Consider the following 24,193-nt stretch of genomic DNA (forward strand, 5'->3'; position numbering starts at 1 on the left):
TATTACCCAAATTTAGTTTCCTTCTCTGCCACATCCCCTAAACAGTGTGTCAGTTATACTGGGCAGCCATGGGGAAAAACCCCTGGCAAAGAATTAAAGTACTAATCAGTTTTTGCTAATTGAGGTTACCTAGATCATGGTATACAGGGACAACAAATTACAAAGGTGACTATGGCATTCAAAACACATCTGTTAAAGTCAAAATTAATGGATATGCAAAATTAAGTTCACTTTCTTATCGATTTCTCACAAGCTGCACTCAACTCTAGAAAGAGCCATCAAAGATGATCATCAATTAGATGTCAGTAATGAATGCCTCAAAAAGCAAACTGCTAAGCTTCCAATGGTATAGTCCAATTAGATCCTAATTATTTACAACCTGCCATTGGAGTCAGTGATGGGAAAGGAATTCCTTTGGTCCACTTTTCACAGTGGACTAACTTGATGCTACCAAACCCCTTGCAGATCACAATGCAATTCCCAGTCAGATTATGCACTTCTCTAGATATTGCATTTCAGTTTTGGTGCACAAACGGTGCATATAAAATACATATTTATGCAAAAAAGTGCACAAAATGCATATTTTATGGATGGATGTATTGAAAACTGTGTATTCTGCTTAAGAAGTGAACAATTTAAATGCAAAAGCAATCACATGACGCAGTGTGCACACACTATTTGAATGGCAGTGCCCATCAACTTGGGGGGGCAGCCCCCTCAAATATTTTATTGTAGGGGCCAGAGCCCCCACGGCCCCTAGGCGTTGGCTTCTATGTTCAGGTGAACCTGCAGGTGAATCACAGCACAGCACTTTAGAATTGCAAGGGGGGGGGTAGAGAAGTTGCCCCACCATAGCACTCAGGTGCTCTGAGTTTCAGAAATCCACCACATGTGTGTGCATGCAGTAAGCTTGCATGTGTGGCCTGTAGCAGTTTGAGATTTGTCCAACCTTCAGTGCGGCCCTCAGGCTGAAAGGGGTTAGCCACCTGTGTCTTAAAATTCCTTTCCATTAATTGAAAACTTGGGAGTGAACCCTTTCAAAACTTTAATTGTAGGCAACCCCCAATTTGTGCAGGGGTTGTGTTCCAGGTCATCATGTGCAACAGCGAAGTGCATATAAGCACTTGCACATCGCTGTGATGCACACACTGGCGGTTGCACATCAATTGGACATGCATAAATTGGTCCTTGCCTGTATATGTATGTGAAGCTGAAAAACAGAATGAGTTCCTCATTATCTGCTTAAAAAAAAAAAATCCAGTCCTTGTCTTCACATCCCCCTTCATTTCGCATTCATGAGGCCTAGAAATGTACTTCAGAATAATAAAAAAGATTCAAATGTGTCTTTGGGGCTGGAAGCAAGTTACAGTAACACCTTGTCCTTCCCTGTTCTACACTAAACTACATCAAAACTTATGGGTCCTCTCCAATTTTTCACCATCTAGAAATGCACTTCACGAAATGATACATACTTTTAAAATCTCTCACACGCATTTGTTAAGGACTTTTGAAGGCTTTTAACCTGTGATAATAGAAAGTACAACAAAATGTACTTTGTAATGCTAGTGTAGGCACTGTGACTGGAAGGTAACCCAGATACGAAATACATAAGTTATTGCTGGAGCAAGAAAACGGCTGTCAGGGGGGCCACTAGGTGGCGCATCGGAAGATGGCTGACAATAACATCTCTCCGACCCACACGAGGTAATATGGAGGCTATGATGGGGGTAATTAGCCTCCTTAACCCCCCCAGGATTGTGGGAGGGATGGCCCTTGCCTGCTGTGCCCTATACCACCCCCGAATTTGTGGGGATGGGGGCACTAGGCACAAAGCCCTCCTGTGGGATTCCGGCACTCCTGGACGCCGTCCCTGATTCGCGCCGCTAGTTGCAAGCATCTTCAAAAGAAACAATTTGGACGAGATTAATTGCACATGCTTCAAGGAAAAAGGGGAGTAAAGACTGCTGACAGAAGAGATCTCTGATAACAAGACAAGAATAAAATATGAGAAGATACGTCAAGATACGGTAAATGACTGAGGGGGGAGGGGGAAAAAACCTGCCTTCCTTTTTCTTATGTGATTTAACAAGAATCCCCTCCCCTAATGAGTCAGAAAGTAAGGACTTAAGCTGTGGATTTAAGGCTGTGTGGATATAAACTTTCGAACCAAAGCAATGTTTCAAGATGAAGCTGGAAAGCTAAGAGTTTTGGAATGATGCAGTTAAAAATGCCGTCGCCATTTTGGGAGGCATTGTTGGAGCTCTTGGGTCTGGGAGGAGAAAGAGAGAAATAGAGTTGTTTACATATCGTGGATCAACTCCTCGGTGGGACTTAAGAGCGACAAATGCCAAATTCATGATGGAAAGAGCGATGCTATCTACGAAGGAGATATATGGAAACCATATGGACTTAGTGGAGGAACGGGAAATCCACACAGGATTATTATTTTGCTTATCGGCTTAAGGAGACTAACAGAAGAGATCGTAAAGGAAAAATAGAAATTATATGAACAAGATATGATGTGGAAACACCAAGATAAGACTGGATAGAATTATGAACTTTGTCTGGACTGATTGGGACTGATTTGGACATTAACGCAGTAATAAGAAGATGATTTGAATCCCCCTTTGGATCTTGAAGTATGGGTTCCCCCAACAAAATTTAAAAATTTGGCTTTGTAATTTGGAATTATGTGATGTGATTTAATTTGATGTGATTGGCCAGTTAATAAAAATTATTTTAAAAAAGAAAGAAAAGAAAACGGCTGTCAGAAATAACTGGCTAATGGCAACTCCTATTTGCAAATAGTCAACATAGGCTCCATCTGCACTATATATTTAAACAGTGTTTTTTCCCCCTTAATTCTCATTTTGACTCAAGAAAATCACCATTTTATAGTTCAAATTGGGAAAAATAAATACAGTAAATGGATAAAAGTACAAAGATTCACAAAATGTTTAGGGGTACCCCTGCATAACCCCCAGAAAAAAGCACCGCATTTAAAGCAGTATCATACCGCTTTAAACAGTCATGGCTTCCCCAAAAGAATCCTTAGAACTGTAGTTTATTGTTGGTGCTGAGGGCTGTTAGGAGGCCCCAATTCCCCACACAGAACTACAACACCCAGACTAGTTAAACAAACAATTCTTCTTCCTAGGGAACTCTGAAAAGTGTAGCTTTTCATAGAATGCTGAACAGTGAACATTGTATATGGTCACTGACGATCTCACACTAGAATCATGGAGCGATTCTCTTCCCTTTAAAGCAGAACCCTTCCTGTATATTTCACCATATTATGTGACGAACTTTAAGCTAGAACCCTGAACTATAAAGTTCCTTCCTCGCCCTATATAATTATATCTAATTTTTTCAGCTGAGTTTATTTCTGGGTGTTGTCTATATTTGCTTACACAGGGCTTTGTTTTTGTTTTTTAAAAAAGCTTTGAAAGAGCATTCGATCCACTATGCTGAGAATAAAAAGCAGCCATGTCTTACATAAATACCTCTATATTTCTTGTTGCACAACTCAACTAACACCTCCCATTAGGTGTTAGCAATCCTCCAGGTCAGGATCTGTGATGTTGTTGCTGGAGGAGGTTTACCAGAACAGAACAAGTACATACAGTAGAATCATTTGAGATCTGATATCTGTTCTTCACACAGTTGGCTGGGAACCAGGGCATCACTCTGCAGCCTCCAGATAAATATAGATTTGTGTATACACATTGAAGAGTTAAAATCTGCAATATGGTTCTTCTTCAATTCTTCCCACCAGCTTTTCCATCTATGAATATACATCCTCATGTAAAAGCACAACTTGTAGAATGTGGTCAACAGCGATTTTCTTCACGTGACTTTGGCACCATATTCTTAATTCTGCTTTCATTTACTAAAGTTTACTTTAGTCATTTTAAAAGAAATCATGAAATGTTGTCTTCATTACCTACTTGCAGGCTTCCCACAAGCATCTGACTGGCCACTGTTGGAAAAGCAGGATACTGTAGTAGATCAGGAGTGGCGAACATGGTGCCCTTTTGATATTGTTGAATTACAACTCCTATCAGGCCTAGACAACATGGCCACTGGTCAGCGGTGATGGGAGCTAGATTCCAACAGCCACATTGGCTACCCCTAGGCTCAATGGACCCTTGCTCTTCTCCAGCAAGCAGGGATGGAAGAAGGCATACATTTCCATTCCAGACTGTATTTGTCACATGCAGCACCATTTCCATTCTGCTACAGTTCACCCTCCATCAAAAACCACATTATTTGTCTGGCTGTATGCTGTGGTGGTAGCATGTAAATTATGTATTTTATATAATTAATTAGGAAACTTATGGTGCATAAGTTACATTACCATTCCATTATTCCACATCATTCATTTCACTGCAAAGGAAACACAATGCAAATAACAGAGTGGAATCTACTCAGTTACATATCGTTTCTGGACTCAAAGCAACAACAGTGAATACAGATCATATTCACTGGATTGATTTCCATTCCGAATATGGAGTGAATAAGCAAACACCAATAAATTCCACTCCCAGAATCCTCTGATATCCTTATTTGGCCTGCACATTTATAGAGGCTAACAGGTTGTCTTTGGGATAGACTACCTTCCTTCAAGCTAACCGGAAGAAATAGAAGAATCCAGGAAAAGGATAAAAATGAAAAAAGCGCACAACATCCAGGGGAAGGTATGCCTAGAAATGGTAGGAAACAAAAGGTATTTAACTGGCTTTACATTTATGGGGGGCGGGCGGCGGAAATCAATGTAAACATATATTCAGAGAGTTTGGACAAGGGAGAACAACTTTCCATTTACAAGATTGTTTTTCCAATGATGCAGTTCTTATAAAACATTAGGCACAAATCAGGGGTGAAATTTTTACTGGTTTACAAGCAGGGACGAAGCCATGTGTAGAAATGAAGTAGACAAAGAAATTCTTTCTCCTGTGATATCAGCAGGACAACTTCTGCAATTAGCTGCTTTGTTTTTAAATAGAAAAAAGTGAGATAGACATTAACAACAGCGACTAGTAACAGAGATGAAGTGTGAGCATGTGCCTTTTTTCCAACAGCGTTTCCTGCAGTGGCTTTCAAATATGTCTTTTCGCATTGACATCTCACCTGCCATGAAACCTCTTGGTACACAAGAAGATTTGAGGGCAGGGTCAGCTAATCTGCAGCCCACAGCCTGTATCTGTTTAGATCCATTCTAGTCTTGTTTCAGGCCTGGCCATGGGAATGAGTTGTCCTTGGTCTCCCTGATGGATGAGCTTTCTAGAGAGCAGTGACCTTGCTTCTGCTTTTTGATCTCTCATTGGCTTTTGATATCACTGCTTGCTTTTTGTACATGCAAGTGCGAGTCAATAACTGTATATTACAGCAAATGTGATGGAGAGGACCGGGCAATGCAAGCTTCTATTCTTTACAGATTGTTCTATGAAGAGCAAAAGACAGAATTTTCACACCTCACTGCTGAAGCGTTCAGCATTTCAGAGAAAGATGGAAAGGGAATGAATGCTAAACTTAAACTTGGCCCCATTTTATTTTTTTCAGGTTAAAAAGCTGGGTCCTGGGTCTGAAAAGGTTGAACTCTACAGCAGTAGAATGACCAGGCCACAGCAGTAAGTTAAACCAATGAGATCAGTGGCATCAAGGCCACCTCCCATTTTCATGATAAATGCTTTGTGACACCCAGTGGCCTCCACTTGAAGGCCACCTGCAAACTTTGCCCTTCCAACTGGCAGTGATCACCATTTGTTGTCATATCAGTTAGTTTAGCAAGAAAAAGCAAAGAGTTCCCGTGTTCTCATAACACTGAGCCATGATTTAGCTTTATGAGAATGAGCTGCAATGAACTTTGGGCTCCCTGGCTTCCCCTCCTTTGGCACAGCCACAAGGAAGAGATTACTTCTGCTTCAGATTAACCACATTTGTTGAAACAAGCCAATTTCATAAGCTATGGTCTGAAGCTAGCCTATTTCAACAAACCGTAGTTAAGATAAATGGAAGTTTGTTTGAGTTCAACAAGCTGTACTTAATCCAAAATGGAAGCGAGAGCTTCTGAACTCCTCTTCACAGTCACACTGTGCAAATGCATCCATTGCTTTGAAAACTAAGCCCGTATTACATGGCTTCAGTACCTACAAACATCAGAAGCGACATTAACCCATTTTGAAAAGGAGCAGTGCAGAATCTGAGAGACTAGAAGGATTCTTTATTGAGTCTGACTTAGGTTTATTTCTCTTAACTTGTCAGAAAGGGGCATAAGCCGTTTTCATACTTTTTACTAAAGATAGCTTATTAAGTGCTAAATTTTAGCAAATACAGGATTTATCTGCCCATTTCAGCAGGCACCTACATTAATGTTCACACAGCAAAACACAAAGCAACAAAAGAGAGTTAACCTTTTATAGCTTCTGTTTGCTCTGAATAAAATCACTTTTCTTATTAGTGCGGCTAAAAGCTCTACCAACAGTAAAGTTTTAACACACAAACTGTGCATTCCATTTTATTACTGTGTATACTTTCTAAAAGCATGCCTTCCTGTATTACCGCAAACATTTAAGATCACATCTAATACTTTAGATTTTAAGTGACTATCCAAGATGAGATAAATAGTGTTTCAGGATTAAAGGAACTTAGTGTAAATAGCTGGTGACAGACTGAGGCCGGAACTATACATTACTAAAGATGCCCTGAAGATATCTTCTATTTCCATTTTCAGGCTGAAACCAGTTTTTTCAGATAATAACAGTCCTTTCATTGTGAGAATGCTTTCCCCCCAATCCTATCTGATGTCATTGTTTTCCCTGTCTGCTGTGTCTTTGTTATTCTTTTCCAGATTACCATTTCAGTCTACTTCAGAGATGGAGAAGCACAGGCCTGGAGGGTCACATGTAGCCCTCCAGATCTCTCTATCTGGCCACACCCCCTTTCCTCAGGCCGCACTCCTCACCTGCCCTGCCTCAGACAATCCATGAGTGCTTCTGCCTGCCTGGAATGTGCCCTTGATCTCTGATAATGCTTCTTGTTTGGCTGATGGAGGATAGAGAACGGCTTGTGAGTGTGTGAAGAAACTAGCCTACTGCACACAAAATGTGCATTTGTTACTTCTGCCTCTGACTCCACCAGCCACTGGCATGTGGCCCCTAGAAGGTTGCTTCGAAATGCCTTTTTATCCTAGCCATGGCCAACTGACATGAAAGGTTTCCCCATCTTAGGGAGAAAGTAATGCCTTTGTGACATCATCTGCAGGCCTTACACCGCTCCCCAACAATGGACAAGAATTCTGAGATGTGGGGATTGGTGTATTGGCTAGTGATGTCACAAAGGCAGTACTTTCTCCAAGCACAGCCAGTGGAGCAGGCTAGAGCTGAGCCTGACTGAAGGGAGGACAGGAAGGATGCAGAAGTCTGAAATAAGGATGAAGGTAAGCCAGGGGACAGAGGAAATGTCTTGCCAAGGGGCTGAGAGCAGGGATGGAAAGAAAGAAAGATGGGGTGAAGTCAGCTGAGAAAGGAGGGCTAGGGAACTTAGGGTTCCTGTCCTGCTCAGCTTCAGTCCCTCTATGATCACCTTTCCATATGAATTCTCAAAATTCATATTTTAAAATTCAAAATTATGGGAATTCACAAAAGGTACTAGAGGAGCCATACGACTGATCATTAATTATTTTTATAACGTGAAGCAATCCTGTTTGTTTAAGCTGTGTTTCAATGGGTATTGTGTAATATATTCTGTCAGTTGTAGTGTCATGTACAGTGTAATGTGTTGGAAGGGGGAAGCTTTCTGTCTAGCCAGATGGGAGTTGGTTTAACAGTCACCTGGGGGCCAGAATGGCTGGGTACTAGCCAGTCAGAGTCCGTCCATGTTGGCTGGTGCTTAGTGTTCATGATGGACAATCAGAAGACCACAGAGCAAAAGGATTTAGGGAGAAGAAAGAAGACCTGAGAGGAAGATGGGGTGGCTTGGTGGCAGCTGAAGACTTGCTGAGGTAGCCAAACCACTTGGCTCAGGCTGAAGAGAAGATTCAGGAACCTATATACAATACAGCATTGCAGGAGAAGAGGTGAGAGGCAGCAGAAGCAACATGCACTTTGGAACACCAGGCTCTGGTTCTGAGCCTGGGTGTTTCAGTGCACTTTTCCTACCCACAAAGCTACCTGAAAAACTGCCCAAGTAGTTGCAATAGCTCTTGTGAGTGGCTTATGAGGTTTCATAAAGAGCTGCCATCAGACAAGGAAACTTCTCAGTGCTGGCACAGAAGCACTTGGGACCACAAATGTGTTGGATTAAATCAGTGCTTCCCAAACTTGGGTCTCCAGCTGTTTTCAGACCAGAATGCCCATCGTTCCTGACTAGGGGTAATGGGACTTGTAGTCCAAAAACAAGTTTGGGAAACACTGGATTAAATAAAGCATCAGTGCATGCATATGCAAGATGACTTTATCTATTACTTCATCTGGATAAACCAAATAAGAAAGAGAAGGAGAAACAAAAGCACTTTTTTATAGTGGCTAAAAAGGGTGACAGCAGAAACACTGTAAAATTATTGAATGTTAAAATGTTGATGGATTGAAATGAAGCGGCCTTAGCAACAAGGTTAATAAGAATATGTAAAAATGGATTGATAACGGATGAAAATATAAAGTTATAATATGTTGAGATATAGAATTAAGATAAAAATAAAGAGGGTAAGGATTTGCTGAATTAACCATGTGAACGGGAATACAAAAAAGGGAGGTGTGAGGAGGTCGGGGAAATAAGTAAATGAAATCTAAGATATGAAAAGATTGATTTGTTTTTAACTATTTTCTATTTATTTTTTCTGTATTTTGCATTTTTCCCCCATGTATTTTTGTACTTTTTGTATTTTTCCTTTTTCTTCTTTTTTACTCTGTAACTTTTTTCTTTTTGTAAAACTTTAATAAATATCTTATAAAAAATAAAATAAAAAAGGTGACAGCAGGTCAACCTGAGATACACAAGAAAGACAGAAAAGGTTCAAAAGTAAATTTGTTGCAATAGGTAGATTATTAGACACCCAAACTTTCCGCAAATATTAAAACAACATCAAGCATGGATCTATAAAGCCTAATTCATTGACACACATCCAACAGAGCTTTACGCTGCTCTTCTGGCTCTCAGCACTGCCCCTTTCCAAGAGAAATGAGGCAACTTGTATTGAAAAAATGTCCTTTCTCTTGGATGAATAATATATAGCTACATTAACTTTTCACCCCAAAGCACATGAATAAGGTATTAAAGGCGACTGCTGAAAAAATTGCTGGTAACAGCAGTACAGAAAGGGGAGCTGTGTAACTGGCAGGATGAATAGGCCTCTTGCTTATCACCATACATAACTAAAAGATGAAACCAACAGTTTGACTATCAAATAAGTTTTTATACATATTATATTATTTATCTCATATGCTCAACCAATCCCAGCTTTTCCATAGCACATCATTATATATCAATTTGGAACATGAGAAGAATATTACATTATGTCCCACTGGACTCTCCCCTCCACCACCAGAGAAGGGAAAAGCAGTTATTCCCCAGAAGAAGGTTGTATTTCAAGTACCCAGTGAGCTTTGTGTACCACACCTAACTGAGGTAATCATATGTCTGGAGACACTTTGTGAAATACGTATTATTATAACTCAGAATTTGACAGGGCCTTATAACAAAACTTTGAGGAATCTGACGTTATTCCATTTTTTCTTCCATCAATCCATGTGGGAAAGTAGCTGTATCTTCCTAGGTACTGGGTGATTTATGTCTCAGTGAACATCCTACCCAGCCTCCTATTTGTGTGCTTGACTCCTCTATGCGATTTTTGCTGTATGGTGGTAACTTGAAAACACAGCTCCATAGAGTTTGCTTCACATGCTGGCCATTGTGCAAACCAACTGCCTACCCAGTTACAGTGTTTTTCATCCAATCAAGTAAAAACTGCCAAACATGTGCAAAGCTGCTTACAAGAACACATGGGTCACCCTCCCTAGGAATGCATTTTCCAATAGCTATCAAGCTTCAAACCAATGCACACAAGGATTTTGGACTCATTGTCTAAATGATCTTGCTATTAGGAAACAGTTCAGTATGTTCTTATCTTAACATATTTGCCTAGCTTTTGACTCACAGTGTGGGCACAGTCCACAAACCATGAATGTCAATGGAAAAGCTACAGTTTTCATGTTTTGTTTTTAATCCACTCTCACATTGCCTTCAACTCCTAAACGAAAAGCAGGAATAGCCAATGTGATGCCGCCCAGCTGATAAGGGACTCCAATTCCCATGATCCCTAACCACTGGTGATGCTGGCTGGGCTGATGGGAGTTGTAGTTCAATAACATCTGGAGGTCACTCTGGGCTAAAGCATTGCTTCCTCTTTCTTTCCCTTAATTAAACACCATTTCTCTAGCTTGCCCAAACCATTTCCTGTGTCCACTGATGGTCCAAATCTCACCCCACCATTTGTTATATTTGTTTAGGTTTTGTTTTTGTTTTTTAAAAAAGGTTACAATTGTGTTTCAGCTGGTTGTTCCCTACTCTTGCCAAGGCAAGGCTCAACTTCAGAGTAGCCTCATACAGCCAGATTTTTACCATCATGCTGTAAAAGGAAAGAGGATCTCCAGTAATTGCATTATCAGAACTGGTTTCAACACATGACAGACTTCATGATTTTGATAAATTTGCTCAAATGTGGCGGTTACAGAATTCACTCTCAAAATGAGCTGGAAGGAACATTAGAAGCCATCTAGGAGAAACCACTCTGCTCAATGCAGGATGCAGCTACAGCAACTTTGGCAAATATTTAAACAGTCCCCGCTCAAATAGCTCCAGTGAAGGAGAGAGACTACCACCTCTCATGAAATTCCTGCTCCACTGTTGAACAGCTTTTACTGTTCCCAAGTTTCCTCTCAAATAACTCCCTGGAAGCCATTTTGGATCCTTCCACAGGAGCAAAACTGAATACTTGGATTTATGGAAATGAGGAAGGAGATCAAAATTCTTTACAAGTAGCAAACCAATAGCATCAAGTAAAGAATGTGTTGCCTAATGAACAGGGGTATGACAAAACCAATCCAATTGTGATGAATGTGTGGCCAAAAAAATACTGGGATTCTCCACCAAGCCAAAAAAGGGGTCTCTTGATCAAGCATAACCCACAAAGCAACCTTGGGTATCTTTATGTAAACAAGATGCAGTGACTCAGCAGACATCACACCTAAAATCTAAATGTGTTTTACAAGCACACATAATTTTATTTCAGTGAGTTAGAACACAATAGAAAACAAGATTTTAAAAGGATTGCTAGAAAATAATCTCCAGTGAAATAATCCCAATGTAATATACTTTTAATTAGTTAGATATAATCTTGCCATATCTTTTTATGGGATTGTCATTAAGAGAAAAATACAAATAAAGCCCTCTGATAAATCCACAGCTACTTTCACACTGACAGAATATTCACAGCATGCAAGTTAATATTTTACAAGAGTTATTTTCTTCTCTTTAATCCTATAAATTTCTCTTCTCTTTAAAGGCTTCTTCTACCTACATTTGAATCTCTCCCTTTAATGAGCACATCAGGAAAACACACACAGAGAGAACCACAGTCACATACAGCTGCCAAAAATATTGCTAACATTAGTATAAATACATTTTAATGATCAGAATGGTGCATCTCTGTGTACTTAGTCTTTCATATGCAAGCAAGCTGCAAACCAGAAAGGACAAGAAGCAGCCTTTAAATGACACAGTTCTGGGAACTGGGTCGCTCAGGAAGAAATGAGCTGTAACTGGCTGCTGCAAAGTGCTTCTGTTTCTCCCTGTGAAGGGTGGTCAGGGCAATGCCCAAGGGCATCCATTTCTGAATCCAGACCTGGGCTGGTGATTCTGAGAAAGAAAACCTAGGTTGTTGGGTAGCTTGCTAGTTTAAATCCCATATTTTGCCTAGGAGATCCCTTATACAAATCCTGTGCTCCTGAAACTGATAAATAAAAATAGCAATAATCAACCAGCACAAGAACATTCAAAGATTGTCAGACGTTGAGACATATCCAGTTACTAAAACTGTGCACATGATAGTTGATTATATCCATTCGGAGAACTACAAAAATGGAAGTTATCCAATGCCTCATTCCATGAAACCTGAAGGCTCAAACCGAGACCATAGCCACACATCACAATAACTATGTTTTAGCATGGGGGTGGTCAATGTGTTGCTCTCCAGATATTGTTGGACTATAATTCCCACCATTCCCAGACAAGAAGGCAGGGATGATGGGAGCTGTAGTTCAATAATATTGAGGGACACTACTTTGGATATCCCTGATTTAGCATGAGCCGGAACAATCCTGAGGATGCCTCAGGCTTGTGCACTGCCACTGCCACTGCCACTGCCACTGCCATGCAGCTAAAAGCACTAACAGCAGCACCGGGGTTTACTTTTCCTGAATTTCAGCTTGTCTTGTTATCTAGACATGGGCTTGTTACTATAATGAACTATGGTCAGTTTCGAAACAAGCCAACTTCGAGCAGTGGTTTTCAAGCCATGTGTTAAAACTAACCAGAGTTTTTAATAATCCACAAAACCTGAGTCTGGATGAAACAATCTGAGGCTGAGGGAAAGCTAGATGTCAAAGTTATCCTCATAGTAGGAGAAAACAGAAGGGGGACATGCAAAACAAAGGGTTTCTTTGGTTAATTTCATCTCATGAATTTCACACTAAATCATGACTTAGCCATACTTTGTGCAAACTAAGCTATCTCTTAGGTATTCTGAAGCATCATCCACAGTTTCCTAAGCAATCTCTCAATGAAGCCATCAAAGGCAAGCATTCTAGGCACCAAGCTTCAACTAAAGCAGTTTTAAAGGCAAATTTAGAGGTCCTTCCTCGGGCAAACATATTGGGTATTTTGAGAGAAAACAAACCACTTTCAATAAGACTAACCAAAACTCCTAATGGTGGAGGGTATCTGTGCATACTTAGTTTACCTCCCATGGAAAGTTTTAGACTGGTGAACTCTGTGGGAAATGGATGGAAACTCAGCAGTTTCTCTAGATATTCCCTTGATATTCACGATGCTTATCATAGTGCCCCACGCCCCCAAAGGTCCTTTGGACATTTCTTCTCTCACACATTCTTCTTTGTATTGAGTTGAATTTACCTTGAGCTTGATGCGTCATCTCAATTCTAATTTTCAAGGGATTTGATGCTCCCTTTTTTCTTTTTACCCACTGCACTCAAGCAACGTGCTACAAAGTAGTGCTCATCATCTCAACTGCATTGAATCAGATGTTACCTCCTCCATGTAGCTATAACCAAAGATACAAAATGTGAAGGACTTCAGCGAGTCTGAACTCATCCCATATTAACAGCAAGAGTCCATCCAGACTTGTGTTCATTTGTGGGTGTATTCTGCAGCATTTTATTGATGCAATAATAGCGCATTAGAGATGGATTTATACTGGGCTGTCCACATATCATTCTGCCTTATTAGTTGTTCTGCAATGCCTCTCCAGTGTTACCATATAAATTGCCATTTAGAGGGGCACTCCTGCACTGTAGCACAACAAAGGTGAGACAAAAAACATTAAAAAATAAACTGCAACATTTGTGGTTTAAAATGTTAACAGATTTCAGGAGGAAGTTAGAGGACATGCATTGATTGGAAATGAACAGTACCAACTACGCAGAACTGGATAAAATGACAGGAAGGATTCAAAACCTGCAGGACCAGAGATTTACAGAAGATTGGAAGAAATATATGAACTATTTGAAGAGCAACTGTAATCAACAAATTACGCTAGTAGGATTACAATAAGTTTTGTAAGGAGAAATATATGAAATATTGCAAAGAAGAGAAAGAAAAGAGACATTAGTTATGATATTTAAATGTAATAGTGAAATTAAGAAATGTATATTAAGTGAAAAGATTGGAAAATTTTCAGATGTGATTGATGGAAGTAAAAAAAATTGTATAAGATATAAAAGTATGTTTAATAATTGTTGAAAATGATATGTTAAAGAACTAATAAAAATATCTTTAAAAAGAGAGGAAATGAACAGTACCAAAAGCAGGATCTCATATAACTGTCCCAATACCACCATGAGCAGAAATCATCCTGAATGCCCAGTCGAAAGGATGTCAGGAGGGACACCAAAAGATGTAACTGCCAGAGTTTTCTTCCTATTACAATAGGTTTTCTTTAGTTCAACAGACTTATCTCTTTTGACAGGGAGCACTGATAAAATTATTTCCATGCAATTTAGAAATCGGGAAGTGATACGACTCACTGCACAGTGAGCCAGGCAAAGTAGAAAATCACATTCTACTCACTGATGACTTTAATTAATATCAGGATTTTCAATGGTATACATAAATTATAATTCTTGTACAAAATTTCACCCTTGCTCTTGTTTGTCCTCACACTACCCACTTTGAGGTAGTTAGACCATGGCTGAGAACTTACAACTTGCCCAAGGGTACAAAGAAAACCAATAGTTGAAGAAAGCCTTCAAGTCTGAGCTACTTGGGTGGAGTCCAGTTTTCCTCCCAATGACAACCATCTTCAAATGTTTATGTGTCACTTCACAATTTCACAACCAGCATCAACAGAAACAATGAAGAATTGCATTAAAACTGTGTCTAGACATGCTTATAGCAAATGTTAGCAGTATCATACCAAATGATAAGGACCCCTAAATGTCAATAATGCTCAGTTTCCAAACAACACCTGTAGTCATAGCCAACAAATCCAGATGTTGCTGACCTAAAACTTCCATCATCCATGACTGTTGGCCTTGTTGGCTGGAACTGAAAAGAGTTGGAGTCTGACAACATTAGCTACCCTTGTCCTACTGAATGATAATACATTCCAGCTTTAAAGGGATACTGGTCAATCTCATGGTTTAGCATGTATGTTATTCAAGGGACTTCTGATCCCATGTGGAAAGTAAAGTGACCCCAGTTTGAAAAAAGTAGATATATTTCATGAATTGTAAGAAATAAAAGAATCAGTTCTAGCCCCCATGAATGGTGAAGATCCTTTTCACTTGCACCAGGACTGCTTCAAAATGTGTTAATTATGTGGTTGTTTGGGAGGGAGGGGAATAACTTATAAGTGACAATTATTAGTATCTAAACATGAAAGTTTATTTATGCCAGAAGACCTTAAACTGCTCTTGAAACTAGATCTTTATTATTTGGGTGGTATCCCCCCCCCCCGCCCTCTCTGTAGCTAGAATGGAACATCCACCTAACTCTTTAACAGTAAAAAAAAATTCCTGTAAGAAAACAACTGCACCCCTAGCCTTGTTTAAAAATTAGTATTTACATTGGAACATAGGGATACCCAAATATCTCTATGGACAACCTTAGGCATGCCCAGTTTCTGGCTCCCTCCCCCTTTCAACAGCAGGTCCCCACCCACCATGCCCTTCACACAACTTGTTTTTTTAAAAAAATCCTCTTTCAAAATGAAGTTTCACCAAACCAGGACCTTCAATAAACTGAAGATCAGTTGGGCTTGGATTCAACCAGGTTCTGTTTTTAGAAAAGGCTTGGCCTTTCGTTCAGGCCTTTCACTTCTAAAGAGTTACAAAAGTCCTTGGTGTTTTGCGAAGATGGATTACATCTGTGTTCCACATAACAGCCCTGTAAGGTAAGCCAATGTTGTTTGATCTTGTATGAGAAGCTGTAACAAGGAGGCAGTAGCTTGCCAATGGGCACGGTTCACGGCATGGTTCACGTCACATACTCTTTATCACTACACTGAATGCATGTTGCTAAGGGATAGGCTGATGTAAACAAAACACAATGCTATGCTGAAAAAGAAAATGGGGACAATAACACACTGCCTATGTTAAGTGTCCTTCAGCCACAGGGCAAAGTAGCAACAACAAAAAATGCAAGTAAACAGCCATTCACAGGAGAGCCCCAGGAACACAGCTTCTAAATGCAGTTATTATAAAGCCACCTCCAACCTAAGCCAGTAGTACTGAAATTTCATAAGGATAATCCACTCAGTTAAGTTTCTTGCCCCATTGAACCCTGCCACCGCAAAGCCTTTATCTTTGATACTATTAAATGAAGGAAAAATTACCATACCAATTCAGCGCAGTTTATCTCGGCAAGATTCAAACAAAAATCCCATTTCTCCGTGGCAAAGCTACTCGCAGTTTTAGAGAGGGCATTAATTCTCCCCCTCCCAACGTAATATAAAAGGCGGGGGAGAGAGGAGGATAACCGTGCATACATAGCATAGCATAGGGGAAATCCATTAGTTGCTATTTGTTTAGTAGCTATTACTGGAAGAGTTCAATGCCAAACAGCTGGAATAATTTAGTGCTACTTTATTTGCAATTCGCAAGTTATTCGTCCACAGACCTATTGTGATGGGGGTGCTGTTGTTTTAGCAATATGTAGCCTTTCATAGGGGCTTGTTCTTAAGATTTCCAAACATTACATACAAATAAAAACAACTTAGATATTGTTTGTGTCTAAGTTAAGCTCAGAGTAGATCCACTGAAATTAATGGATATGTTTTTAATTTAATTTAATATTAATTAATATGTTAGTTGTGTCTATTGTTTCCAATGGGTCTACTCTCTGTATAAGACTGACTTTGGATAATGCTATATATCAGTTACAAATAAATGGAACAGGAGTTCAATTAAAGGAAAGGGTAAGAAATAAATTTAAGGAAGGTTAAAAAATAAATGCAGGGAGGGGAGAGAAAGAAAAGCACCCTAACAAATGTATAGTAGTAACCCAGCTGAAGTTAATCAATATGTTCTGGTTTATAATTTAATGAAGCATAATTATCTTATGTACCATATTTTTCTGTCTATAAGATGCACCCTATTTTGGGGGACTCAGATTTAAGAAAATGGGGGGAGATGGCCCAGAGTATAAGACACCCCCTAATTTTTGTCATTATTTTTAAGGGGTGGGAATCTAGTCTTATACACGGAAAAATACAGTATTTATTTCATAAAATTTATATACCACTTCTTCATAAAAATCCATCAAAGCAGTTTACTATCTGCATATGTAATGAAAGTTAACCCAAGTTTCAATTCTGTGCACACATGTCTAAGTGAACTGCATGGGACTTCGTTCTGAGCAACTATTGTATGATTGGGCTGCAAATGAAAACTGAGCCAACCCAACATGCAAGCACATCAGTCAACCACAAAGTCATTCTAAAGAAGAAACACATGTTGCGAAAGGTTTTGAAGGATGCAGTACATTTAAGGGCACACCTCCTGTGGGATTTCTGTCAGAGAGGGTGAGTCCCTGCCCATCTTGCAGTGGCATGCTTTAGGCTCTCAAATTTCAGTGGCACCCTGTGCAATGCTAAAATTCAGTGCTGCCTGCCTCTTGCGCTCTGTTCTACATCATTGTTGTATTGCCCCCTGTGGCACCAGTGCTCAGTGTGGCCCAACTGATCACGCTACCCTGAAACCGCCTCTGTTACCTTGTCAGAATGGAGGACAAGCTTTGCTCTCACTACAACAGCCTCCTCAAGTGTAACTGTCATACACTTAAATGGAAGAACATAAAGTGTTACTCAGGGGCAATACTTACTAAGGTACGGCCTAAATTTGTTCCCTGTCCCGGGTGACACCCCCCCTCCCCTGTTCAAATGGAGCATGTACAGCTTCTCCATCCATGGCCAAATCTTGGGTTCTGTTTCTTGGTGATGCTAATTTGTGATGAAATACCAAGAATTGTCTTTTTAAAGGGAGAGATCATAAATTATATGGGTTTTTATTGCATGCAAAGAGTAGGAAAATATTAGTGTTGCAGAATGCAAGGTCATTTTGAGACATCACAGTGCTACAGGATATAAATCATTCTAAATTGATTTCATTAAGATCCTGATTGTATCTTGGAAAACAGCAGCCCCCAGCTACCCTGTGTGTGTCTAAATCACCTCCAAATGGAATAGTGAAAAATAACCTTTGCTGTTCCCATAAAGAGACCACAGAAGACACTGCAAGAGAATCAGTCTGTCTTAGGTCAGCTGCTTTGCTTTACGAGTCCTGAGAATGATCTGATCTGTGAAAGAAGCTCACTGCTATTAATGCTAATTTAATGGTGTGCTATTATGCAGTGCTACAGCCCCTCTATCTGGTAACAGCCAGCAATCAAGCCTCCGTTTATAATGAGCTAGAAATCTAAAGTTTCAGAGGAGTGAGGGAGAACCAAACTGTCGTGAATTGTGGGAGGGAGGGTGTTTACACCCAACTGATTTCATGCCATTGAGATTTTAAAGAGAGAGAAAATGCATTATGTTAAAAGTGTCCCTTGAAGCTCAAGGAGATATTCCAATGCCTGCAGAGCTTTTGAAGACAACCGTTTAGATCTGTCAGTACAACAAAGCCAAAAGGTAAGTTTTCAGTAACAGACATACATCTTGAGAGGATTACTCATCACCATTAAAAATAATAACAGAGTTTCAAGGTCTTTAAACAAGTCATGGCTGGTGGATTAGGGAACCTCAAGTTGATGTGGACAAGGTCCTCTACTTTGGGTGTATCAATTTTCTCCTTTGTCTCATTCTTTTTCTTACTAGAGAAAGAGGTGCTCCTCAAGTGGGACCTTTTGGGATAACAAAGAAGGAAAGGAAGGAAGGAAGGGAGAGAGAGAGAGAGAGAGAGAGAGAGAGAGAGAGAGAGAGAGAGAAGGGGGGCAGTATGTTGTCAGTCAGACCAATCTTGTACGGTGTTACTTAGAAAGAAGTGCCACTGAGCCTGATGCAGCCTTCTTCTAAGCAAGCAAGCAAGATCACTTGCTACTAAATAAGTGTGCATAAAATTACAATCCTGTACACCAGGAGTAGAGAATTGCCACTTTGACTAGGGAGTGAGACTTCCCACATGTCAGTAACTCAGCATCACTTAACACAAGGTGATTTTCCAAGTGGACCCGAATCTCAATGTTTAAAATCTCTGATAGAGGACAAGGATCCAGAGATCACGTTAAAGCTGGCCAAATTTTGCATGGTTGCCATAAAACTTAGGGAACAAGACTAAGGCATTAGAAGCAAACTATAGATAATATGGTAGAGATTAAGCCTTAAACCATATTTTAACTGCTGCCATAATTGTATTGTTTATCGTTATATTGATTGTTAATTTAAACTTAATTTTATTGTGTTTCTGATCTGTTTAGCACGGTATGTGAGTCTGGTCTGGGACTGTAATAAATTCAATTCAATTCAAAGCTGATTCAACTTCAGAGGGAGAATCCTCAGTCTTTCTTTGCAGGTGCAGCTTGAATTTGAGTTGAGCGGCAAAAGGATTTTGTTCCTTTGAAGTCGTGGCTCAAAATGCTGCAAGTTTGTTCCTCCCCATTGCGCATCCCCGTTGCATTCTCCTGCCACTGTTCACATCGGAGTGGAGGAAGGGATGCCTTCACCTGTTTATTTCTTTCCACACACCAAGTGAAGTTTCTTTCTGCATCCATGCTGTCATCAGCACATGTGCAGAAGTTGTCTGAAGTGTTCACACCACAAAAGAATGGCAGTTTGCATTTTGGAATCAGACGGAAGCTGATTTAAGGGAAGGTACACCAAAAAAGAATATTTCTCCAAAAGCTATGGGATACAGGTGGATTGTGGCTAACATCATGTGAACCTGGCTTAAAAATACTTGTGGTGGGAACATGCTGGAGCCATAGGAAATGGTGATGTGAACACACCTTTAGGGCGCACTCCCAATTCTTCCTTTTCTATTTAGCCTCTTGGGTTTACCTTCCGGCACTTGACATCATAGCATGCGAATCAATGGACAGATGGGGATGGTTTGGGCTATACCACACTGAGGGCATTAGGCCCCTGGGCTGCAGGTTCCCCAACACTACACACACTTCACATGGAAATAAGTCCCATGGAACTCATCAGGACCTACCTTTGAATAAGTATGTATAGAACAATCAATTGGAGCAAAGTGCACTAGTGATTCAGGTGTGTAGACTGATGCTAAGAATTAAGGACAGGGTGCCTCTGAACAAGTGGTTAGTACCAGAATCAAGTTCACGAGTTCTTTCATGCAAAATTTCACTTCTGCTTCTCACCTAAGCACTGTGTTTCAGCAACTTAGGTTTTTTTTTTTTTTTGGTGTTGCTATAACACAACTCACTCTCTCTCTCTCTCTCTCTCTCTTTCTCTCTCTCTCTCTCTCTGTGTGTGTGTGTGTCAGAAATCCCTTGCCAGTCTCCCCCAAAATATCTACCAGTAGATCCCAACCTATCTTCTGCCTACCTCTGCTCTATAACATACAGAATTTGTTTGAGTCTTTGCTGTATATGGATTCTATATAATGCACACTATCTTATATGTGGGTTTTAAAGAGACTTAAAATCCAAAATTGGGAATTTTTGCACAAGTCCATCCATTGTCAAAGTACCTCCCCCCCCCACATGCACACATAGAAGCTCCATCTAAAGATAGGTTTGCCCCCATTCTCAGCAAGGAAAAGAAAACAGCTGGTGAAAATTTGCATAGATTAATTATTTAAAAGGAACATGTCACTATTTTGAGATTACCCACTACATCGCTTTGTGGAATAGGGCAGCCAGATGCAGAATAGGAAAGGAGCTTCTGCACCTTTGTAAGCTAAGCAAGCTACTGAAATCCCTGCATCTATGCAACTATTAAAGGTTGATAAACTGCCACCATGCCTTAAATAAGAGATTGATAATATATTTTGTCTACATAGTGCCCTTTTTGAGTGTATGAAATATTTCACATACATAATGTCAGCACCATGTTCCACTATGTTTGGAGATGTCCCACTATGTTACTGCAGATGGAAGAAGATGCTGAGCAAGGTTACCTGGCCCAAATGCAGCCTAATCCTGTGCATGCCTGCTTAGAGTAAGTCTCACTGAGTTCAATGGGGCTTACTCTCCCAAGCAGGTTTGTTTAGAAATGTAGTAGGCATAGAAATGCCATGGCAGAGGTGAAATTTGAACTGGAGACTTCCTAGTTCACAGACAAGCTCTCTGAATGTGACCTACTGGCTCTCATTTCTAAATAGTCTCTCAGACCCAGGCATTATGTTCTTAAGCCTTAAGAACTTCAGAGCAGTGAGATAGTAGGCAGCACTTCTGCCTCCTGGTGCAGGGCTCAAAAATGATCCATTTGCTTAACTTCCCCTTTCCTTCGATTGAATAAAGCAAAAATCCAAATACCTGCCCAAAGCAAGCACACCAAATGTTGCTATTTCCAATCTTGCCTGTTCCCTCACTGACCAAGCTTTGAAGGAGGGTTATGGCCTAGACTGTCACGGGATTAAGGTGCTAATGCTTAAGTTCCCATTGTTCAGTCCCAGCTCCTGCCCACCTAGCAGTTCGAAAGCACATCAAAGTGCAAGTAGATAAATAGGTACCACTCCGGTGGGAAGGTAAACAGTGTTTCCATGCATTGCTCTGGTTCACCAGAAGCGGCTTAGTCACGTTGGCCACATGGCCCGGAAAAACTGTCTGCGGACAAACGTCAGCTCCCTTGGCCAGTAAAGCGAGATGAGCGCCTAACCCCAGAATCGTCCGCGACTGGACCTAATGGTCAGGGGTACCTTTATCTTTTTGAGACATAGCCTCTGATTCAGTTGGAAAGTTCTGTTTCTAATCACTGCTCGCAAAGAACGGCCTTTAGCTGTCAACATGAAAGCACAGCAGAATCCTTCAGAGATATGACCCAAGTACAAGCAGTGTAACAAATTATTCCGCTTATTTGGCCAGAGCACCAAACTACCACATTCTTGATAGAAGCTGGAATGTCTTAGGACCAAACTAGGCCTGACACAGGAGATCTATACAGTATAACCTGACACCCCCCCCTTTAAAATTCAATGCAGTTATGGTGAGGCCTCCAACTTCATTTGGAGTGGGGGGGTGCAAAACAAAACTCTTTGCAGACTGTATATCACCCCCAATTTTCTCCATGCAGGAAAATTTACATAGACCTTTCCTCTGCAAGTAAGAAAATAAATTAGGAGGCCTGTTTATATCAGGAAAATGCTTTGATCAAATTCAGAGGCCCCACAGTGGCTTCCCCCCACCATGAAATACTCCATTTGTCTCCTATGCCATATCTAGTTTGGTCATGAATGCATCATATATAAGTCCGGGTCAACTACCAGAGCTGCCAGTGGGGCGACTTTAGGCACACATCTACTCGCAGAGGTCTTCATTGATGCCCACAGCATCCCCAGAGTTCTCCATTGGAATGAGGCTGGAAACAAACATTCTGCTGTAGCTAATTGAGTAGACTGCATCATGTGTTTGGTTGCAGTGTGCCTGTGGCAACACCTGGTCTACTACACAGCCAAGTTCCCCCTCCCCAAGACATTTTGCTTCCCCTAGCGACCACACAAGCTGAGATACGTTCTCCAAGATGACATGTGGTGACTCAGGTGATGTCAGGATGTGGCCCAATACACGCTGCACCTTACCACCCTGTGCGCAGAGTGCAGAAGACCTTGGACAGCGCCTCTTGGCATGTACAAAGCTTTATTGGTGTGTGTAAAAATATCCCTGTTCCACATCAGTCCCCAGGGAGTCTGTGTAGACTGGTAGGCCCTGTGCAGAGAACTGCTAACTGGCTGCCTAGGGAGGCCCTTTGCGAGAGGCATCCCTGGAGTGGGCCAGGGCATCAGGTACTAGTATTCTATTATTTTCACTGAAAGGCTTTTGGCAATACCTCTGGAGAGCCACTGCCAGTCTGTGTAGACACTACTGAGCCAGAGGCACCAATGGTCTTCCTTGGTATAAGGCAGCTTCCTGTTTCTGTTCCATTACCACCACCTCTGCCCTAACGTGCCATATGGATATAACACCTCAGGTACCAAAATGCCTTGGACTCTCTAAAAGATTGCATTGTAGGCTCAGCTGCATACAAAAAGGGGGCAGCTCCGCCTCTTGGTAAAGTGCCCTCTCACGGGCCTTCTTCAGCCTATGGGATGCATTATCTTCGGGAAAACTTTACAAAGGGTGTACGCTAGTGATACACTGGATCAGGAGCAAAGGTGAGTGGAGCAATGAATGCAAAAAGTACTCTTGTAAAATATGCTAGCTTCTGCAGCCACCTATAGACCCCTCTCTATCCTTCATCCAAGGAAGCTAGAGGCATGATCAGCCTTCAAGGACACACCCCGGCCAAACAAAAAACATCCAAGGGGAGGGGTTCAAAGCAGGGCTAGCAGGGGGTGTGGCCTGAGAAGGGGTGTGGCCTGGGGAGAATCCCAGAGGTCAGGTTTAGAGGGCCCCCAGGCCTGAGCTTCCCCAACCCTGATGCCGAAGAATCCAGGTTTAATCACTGGCATCTCTAGTTAAAAGTAGCTCATATTGAGGTAGATGAAGTGGTGGGTTGTGGTTGTTGTTGTTGTTCGATGCAGCAGCATTGTCTGTTCATATGCAGATCAGTATTGTTTCAGACAAGAATTTCACTAATACGTTTTCCAAGGAGGCAAGGTTCAACTCAGAATGGACTTCAGTATATATCTGGATGTGTGTCTATGAATTTAATTATTCTGGTGTTTTTTTAATAAAAAAATGCTTTACAGTATTTGTAATCCACTGTGTGTGTGTGTGTGTGTGTGTGTGTGTGTGTGTGTATGTATACGTGTGTGTGTGTGTTTGTGTGTGTGTAATAAGAATTATAAAAAAAAAAAACAGCAGAAAGAGAGAAACATATTTCTGCTTAGAATTCCAGAATGTGTCAATAATTCCTTTGCATGCTCAGGGCCTAATCTGCTGTCCAATGAAATAAATGCCTTGGCTTCAGTTCGGTTGTGATCAAGGTCTCACCACACTGGTAAATGATGTGTCAACTGAACTGGGAAGTGTTTTATGGGCTGTGAAGAGAGCAGGCTTTCAGCAGTGTGCGCCTTCGCCTCGGAGGGGTTTACTGTCCATGTAAACCTGCTGCTGATCATTCCCCCTCAGCCCTGTCATCAATATTTTAAAATCAAATGTCTCATTAAAATACAACACTATCTCAATAAAACTCCACTGAAATCAAAATATTAGATGTTTCCCCTCTCCCCTCAGAAATCCAAAAACCCAACCCTGATTTCTTGAACAGGTGGTATCACCATTAATATCATGCTTTATCTATGTAATAGCCATGTGTCAATATGCTCTCGCTTGTCACACTCTT

At 40.8% G+C, this 24,193-nt stretch overlaps 1 protein-coding gene and 1 long non-coding RNA gene across 3 annotated transcripts in view; one reads left to right on the forward strand and one right to left on the reverse strand.

Annotated features, from left to right (window-relative positions):
- The window catches only part of NRG3 (neuregulin 3), a 577,425-nt gene that overhangs the window by 544,523 nt on the left and 8,709 nt on the right, over positions 1-24,193 (reverse strand). The window lies entirely within an intron of this gene.
- On the forward strand, positions 7,347-11,698 carry LOC310763056. Its single transcript, XR_014548438.1, has 3 exons — positions 7,347-7,438; positions 9,468-9,624; positions 11,561-11,698. It is a non-coding gene; the product is annotated as an uncharacterized lncRNA (long non-coding RNA).

Source organism: Podarcis filfolensis (assembly GCF_964270895.1).
Source record: "Podarcis filfolensis genome assembly, chromosome: 5".
Lineage (NCBI taxonomy): Eukaryota > Metazoa > Chordata > Lepidosauria > Squamata > Lacertidae > Podarcis > Podarcis filfolensis.